General features: G+C 48.0%; 1 pseudogene; it reads left to right on the forward strand.

Moving 5' to 3' along the window:
• Positions 1–316: 316 nt before the first annotated feature.
• LOC140404041 (ras-related protein Rab-39B-like) lies at positions 317–3,967 on the forward strand (annotated as a pseudogene).
• The last annotated feature ends 2,797 nt before the right edge of the window (positions 3,968–6,764 follow it).

The following is a 6,764-nucleotide window of genomic DNA, read 5'->3' on the forward strand; positions in this document are numbered from 1 at the left end:
TGCATGTTAATGTGTGTATGTCTGCGTGTGCATGTTAATGTGTGTACATCTGTGTGTGCATGTTAATATGTGTACGTCTGTGTGTGCATGTTAATGTGTGTATGTCTGTGTGTGCATGTTAATGTGTGTATGTCTGTGTGTGCATGTTAATGTGTGTATGTCTGCGTGTGCATGTTAATGTGTGTACATCTGTGTGTGCATGTTAATATGTGTACGTCTGTGTGTGCATGTTAATGTGTGTATGTCTGTGTGTGCATGTTAATGTGTGTATGTCTGTGTGTGCATGTTAATGTTGTGTATGTCTGCGTGTGCATGTTAATGTGTGTACATCTGTGTGTGCATGTTAATGTGTGTACGTCTGTGTGTGCATGTTAATGTGTGTATGTCTGCGTGTGCATGTTAATGTGTGTACATCTGTGTGTGCATGTTAATATGTGTACGTCTGTGTGTGCATGTTAATGTGTGTATGTCTGTGTGTGCATGTTAATGTGTGTACATCTGTGTGTGCATGTTAATGTGTGTATGTCGGTGTGTGCATGTTAATGTGTGTATGTCTGTGTGTGCATGTTAATGTGTGTATGTCTGTGTGTGCATGTTAATGTGTGTATGTCGGTGTGTGCATGTTAATGTGTGTATGTCTGTGTGTGCATGTTAATGTGTGTATGTCGGTGTGTGCATGTTAATGTGTGTACATCTGTGTGTGCATGTTAATGTGTGTACGTCTGTGTGTGCATGTTAATGTGTGTACGTCTGTGTGTGCATGTTAATGTGTGTATGCCTGTGTGTGCATGTTAATGTGTGTATGTCTGCGTGTGCATGTTAATGTGTGTATGTTTGTGTGTGCATGTTAATGTGTGCATGTCTGTGTGTGCATGGAAATGTCTGTTTGTGTATGTTAGTGTGCCTGTGTGTGTGAATTGTAATGAGGGTCTCTGCCTCCACCACCCTTTCAGGCAGCGAGTTCCAGACTCCCACCCCCCTCTGGGTGAAAAGGTTTTTCCTCACATCCCCTCTAACCCTCCTGCCCCTTAACCTTAAATCTGTGTCCCTGCTCATTGATCCCTCACCAAGGGGAAATGTTTCTTCCTGTCTACTCTATCATACCCCTCATAACTTTATACATCTCAATCATGTTCCCCTCAGTCTCTTCTGCTCCAAGGCTAATAGCCCAATCTATCCAATCTCCCTTCATAACTAAATCTCTCCAGCCCAGGTAGCATCTTCGTAAATCTCCTCTGCACCCTTTCCAGTGGCTATCACATCCCTCCTGTAATGTGGATTCCAGAACTGCACACAATACTCTAGCTGTGGCCTCACCAACATTTTATACAGTTCCCAGCATAACCTCCCTGCTCTTAAACTCTGTGCCTCGGCTAATAAAGGCAAGTATACCATCTGCCTTCTTAACCACTGCGTCCACCTGCTCTGCTACCTTAAGGGTCAGGTGTACATGCAGACCAAGGTCCCTCTGATCCTCGGTGCTTCCCAGGGTCCTGCCGTTTATCCTGTATTCCCTTTGCCTTGTTTGTCCTGCCCAAGTGCATCACCTCCCACTTATCCGGATTGAATTCCATTTACCACTGATCAGCCCATCTGACCAGCCCGTCTATATCCTCCTGTAATCGAAGGCTGTCCTCCTCACTATTCACCACCCCACCAATTTTTGTCCCATCCACAAACTTACTGATCAACCTGCCTACATTCGTATCTAAATCATTTATATAAATCACAAACAGCAAGGGCCCCAACTCTGATCCCTACGGGACCCCACTGGACACAGGCTTCCAGTCAGAAAAACACCCCTCGACCATCTTGAGACAGCCTTGTCCCCACACAAGTGGCTGACCTTACATACAGTGCCAATTAATCTTCCACCGCCTCCGTAGCGGGGAAGCTCACATTCCGTATTCCGCAAAGGACACGGGGAATGGAATCGTCCCCGACCCGGAGGGTCCCGTGCAGAGGCACTGCCCTGAAGTAAGGAAGCGTGCTGCCGCAATTGATTTGAGTGAACAGCTTCACTCTTGTAACTGGCTTTACTGATTTCACCATCCCTGAACCAGCACAAGCCTTAATGAACAGCCATGGGTCAGAGATGGGCAGTTCAGCCCCGAGTACCAAACCAGAAAGTCAGTCGGCGAAATGGAAGAATTTCTTTTGGCAATTTCGTGTTATTTCAGTGGGTGGTTCGGCCGTGGGCAAAACATTCATTGTGCTCCCTTTAACTGAAGGAACATTCCAAGAAGATCTCCAGAAAACAATTGGAGTGCATTATTACATTCATATTCTGGAAACCACACCAACAGCAAGAGTGAAACTTGATACAGCCGGGGGGAAAAGAACATAGGACCATCGCACAGTCACATCTCCAAACTATCTTGACTACCTCAGAAACTGGCTGGATGAAACTGGTCCAGTCCTTGACCAAGACGAGTGTCGCTTCGTGCTTGTTGGCCGCAAGAGTGATCTACCAGCTGAGATACGTCTGCCAAAGATGGCACTAACATTCACGAGGCTTTTCTCATTCTAGCCTCGAATGACTGCCCAAGCAGTGAAAACCGAGGTAACAGAAGTGAAAGGGGGGGGGGGGGGGGGGGGGGATTCATGGCGTAACTGAAATCAATCGCCCTGTTTTTTTGAAACATTGACCATTCAGCTGATGATGGCGATTGGGTTGGATGTATTGTAAGGTTGTGTGGTAAACCACTGTTGCACCTGTATTAGGTGATGTACGGTAGGACCTGTACTACAGGTTCGCCGGTAGTCCCTGCCTGTATAAATATGCGTGTCCTCCAGCCAGCAGCCATTTCGCCAGCTGCTGTGGGAGGCTACACATCTGACAGCAATAAAGCCTCAGTTGGATTCAACTACCGTCTTTGTCCAATTGATCATGCCTCAGGTTGATAATTTGGCTCAAGTGTAAATTGGTTTGAAAGGTACTTCCATGATTGGGAGATAATATCCTTGGTCTACGCAAGGTGATCTCTTTCCAGCAACCTGTGAAATAAGAACATGTGCTGGGGTTAGTTTGACATTGACCTTTTATAAACGGTGGATAACTGCTGAATGATGACCGAGTTCCTATGAAGTAATTGTCATTGCTGCATTTGTAGTTATATATTTTTCTTGCCCGTGTATATATGAAAATGTACTTTTCAACAAGGAACCATGGTACCAAAATATTACTGATGTACTAGCAAGTGTCGTGATGATAATAGAAGAATAGTGGTAAGCTAGTTACGGCCGGCTACCATTACGTCTCTCAGTCCCAGGACAGAGAACACAAATTCACAACAGTTCCAAATTTATACAGGAAGATGGAGGAGGATAAACTAGTTTTAAATCTAAAGCTTTTATGTATGTTCAGTTGTAACAGAAGTGATAGTCAAGATTCTTTAAGATGTGAAAATCAGTGAGGTTTCCATGCAGTTGCAAATTTCATACTTATGAATATCTTATACAACTATTCATATTTATTAGTCAATGAAGACTCGACAAAAACATTTAAATGGTGTTTGTAAACATGAAAACTATATGGTGTTTAAGGCATCGGAACTGAAATCAAATCCTTGTATTTAATTACTTCTGCTAAAATTAATTTAAAAAATGAAGTGTGCTACCGCCTTCCTTTCTTTAAAGATCAGCTCCCTGACAAGATTGGATCTGACAACAGGAGAGGCAATATTTACTCAGAGCGCTCTGTTTGTGCTTTAGTTGTGAACGGGGTGTGGGAACATTGCAACGCTCTGAGCAAACAGGACGTGCGAGGTCCTCCCTCGAGCTAATAGAATCTTCGGCACCTCCCAGACATCCTGAATGGAGCAAGGAGATCCTTGATCGGTAAATCCTGAAAGCCGAACGCATCCAAGAACCGCACTTTGGTTTAACCTCATCGACCCTCCTTTAGCGCGGGATTCCTGGTTACTTGTCCGCACTGTTTACCGGGCAATTTGTGTGGTGAACAGGTCAGAAAATAAACTTATTGCAGGCGCCCTGTATTTATTATTCCGCAAGACATCTTACTTTTCCAACCAATTTATTATCTTTAGACTATAACGAGCCATGGCTGGGGCTATTGTAGTGTAACACTGGATCCGATAACCAAAATGATCTGAAATCCGGGATGAAAATTCCGGCGAGAGCCGGGTGCTCTACGCTGCCGTCCTGCTTGCCCCCGGCCACACGGGGAATCGGTGGCCGTTTTGCGCCAGTTCCCCTCGCTGGAGTGGGGCATAGCCCCAGGATCGGAGAACCCAGCCCTAGATAACTGGGGAGCTATTTCTCAGTGTTTACCGGTTAAAGTAGGAGTTGGGGGACAGAGAGTTGCAAAGGTGCGCCAATTGGTTAAATGGCTGGAATTTTCCAGCCGATCATGATGGTGGGATCTTCCTATGCCTCCAGTGGCGAACCCCCCGCTCTGTGTGGGTGGGGGTGGGGGGAGGGGGTGTCGCAAACAACGGGGAACCCCGTTGACAGTGGCAAAACTCGCCCGGAAAATCCGGCGCAAGGACTCGGCAAACCTGCAGCCGGCGGAGTTTAATGGAGACGATCGACTTATAATTAAAAATAAACATTTCAGCCACTTTTCTAAATAGTGCGGAGCCAGCGACAGAGCTCCGAGTACTGAAATAATTAAAGCGTGTGGTCAGGTGCCAAAAAATAAATAAAAAGCAAATAGAACGTTGACCTTTATCTCCCAATCACGTTGGTTACCTCCAGGCTGACAGGTGTCCGGGCAGCGCTGAGGGAATGTTGCACTGTCGGAGGTGCCGTTTTTCAGATGCGATGTTAAGCCAGGGGCCCTGTCTGCCCTCTCTCAGCCGTGCATCAGAAGAAAAAATAAATGAAAAGGAGTTCCTCCCCATATTCTGGTTAACTTTCAATCATCCTCACCCAAAACAGGCCACGGGGCCCAATCTGAAACTAAAATGAATTTGTGTCCTCTGCTCCTCGGATCTACATCACATCTGCGCTCGCCCAGAGCGAGCACTGCCGCCTCACGGCGCCGAGGACCCGGGGGTTCGATCCCGGCCCCGGGTCACTGTCCGTGTGGAGTTTGCCCATTCTCCCCACGTCTGCGTGGGTCTCACCCCCACAACCCAAAAAGATGTGCAGGGTAGATGGATTGGCCACGCTAAAATTGCCCCTTAATTGGAAATTTTTTTTAATACTTTTAAGTTAAAATTAAAAAGATAAGAAAACCCAGAGTGATTGGCCACCCTCTTGGTCACTAATGCCCGCCCTACAGCCAACACAATGTCGCCAATAAAACATTGCTGTTACAGACAAACCCCAGACTGGCCTAGGGGTGGGTCAGGCCAATTTATGCAAAGCACCAGAAATCACGTGTCGCTCCAGATCCGGTCATTTATTCCAAGACCGTGGAATTGGCTCTGTAAAAAAAATGGCGGCTGTTGTTAGCGATGACACTTTCCGTTTGGCGCTTTCCCGAATGTTCTGAGGATGGGGCAGGTTCCATCTGAATGAGAGCTCGCTGCTGTTCCATTTTGAGCGATCTCTCGCGCGATTTGATTGCGAGCCAGTTGACTAACCTAACAGGCCTCACCGATCTGTGCTTCCTCCAGGGCAACTTGAGCTTCTGCAAACAAACCATGACTTGCTGAATAGCGAAGCGCCTCGCCCAGTTAACGCCCACATGTCTCTCAGGAATGCTCGGCAATGTTGGATAAACATGTGTCATGGCAAACGCCCGCGGCGCGACCCAGGTGGACTGTCATAACCAGTCGAGCGTAATACGTTTCACGGTGGTTGGGAGCCTAGAGAGTTGTCGGCCCGATGCCAACGGGTCAACGACGTATAACCCATCCTCAGGTCAGGAGGTGAATTGCCATCGTGCTGAGCAGTCCAGTAAGAGAGCAGTGCCGATTCCACGATGGGGTAAGAGGCCCTGAATCCCACCCGTGGAGGACATTGGACCCCAGTATGGGAGCGTAGAAGGTAGGGGGTTCTGACAGCGTAACACTCCCTCAGTACTGACCCTCTGACAGTGTAACACTCCCTCAATACTGACCCTCTGACAGTGCGACACTCCCTCAGTACTGACCTTCTGACAGTGCGGCACTCCCTCAGTACTGACCCTCTGACAGTGCAGCACTCCCTCAGTACTGACCCTCTGACAGTATAACACTCCCTCAATACTGACCCTCTGATAGTGCGGCACTCCCTCAGTACTGACCCTCTGACAGTGTAACACTCCCTCAATACTGACCCTCTGACAGTGCGGCACTCCCTCAGTACTGACCCTCTGACAGTGCGGCACTCCCTCAGTACTGACCCTCTGACAGTGTAACACGCCCTCAGTACTGACCCTCTGACAGTGCGGCACTCCGTCAGTACTGACCCTCTGACAGTGCAGCACTCCGTCAGTACTGACCCTCTGACAGTGTAACACTCCCTCAATACTGACCCTCTGATAGTGCGGCACTCCCTCAGTACTGACCCTCTGACAGTGTAACACTCCCTCAATACTGACCCTCTGACAGTGCGGCACTCCCTCAGTACTGACCCTCTGACAGTGTAACACGCCCTCAATACTGACCCTCTGACAGTGCAGCACTCCCTCAGTACTGACCCTCTGACAGTGCGGCACTCCCTCAGTACTGATCCTCTGACAGTGCAGCACTCCCTCAGTACTGACCCTCTGACAGTGCGGCACTCCCTCAGTACTGACCCTCTGACAGTGCGGCACTCCCTCAGTACTGACCCTCAGGTAATGGTGCGCCTCCTTCTGTACCTGCTGTACA

This window comes from Scyliorhinus torazame, chromosome 29 (genome assembly GCF_047496885.1).
Source record: "Scyliorhinus torazame isolate Kashiwa2021f chromosome 29, sScyTor2.1, whole genome shotgun sequence".
Taxonomy (NCBI): Eukaryota; Metazoa; Chordata; class Chondrichthyes; order Carcharhiniformes; family Scyliorhinidae; genus Scyliorhinus; species Scyliorhinus torazame.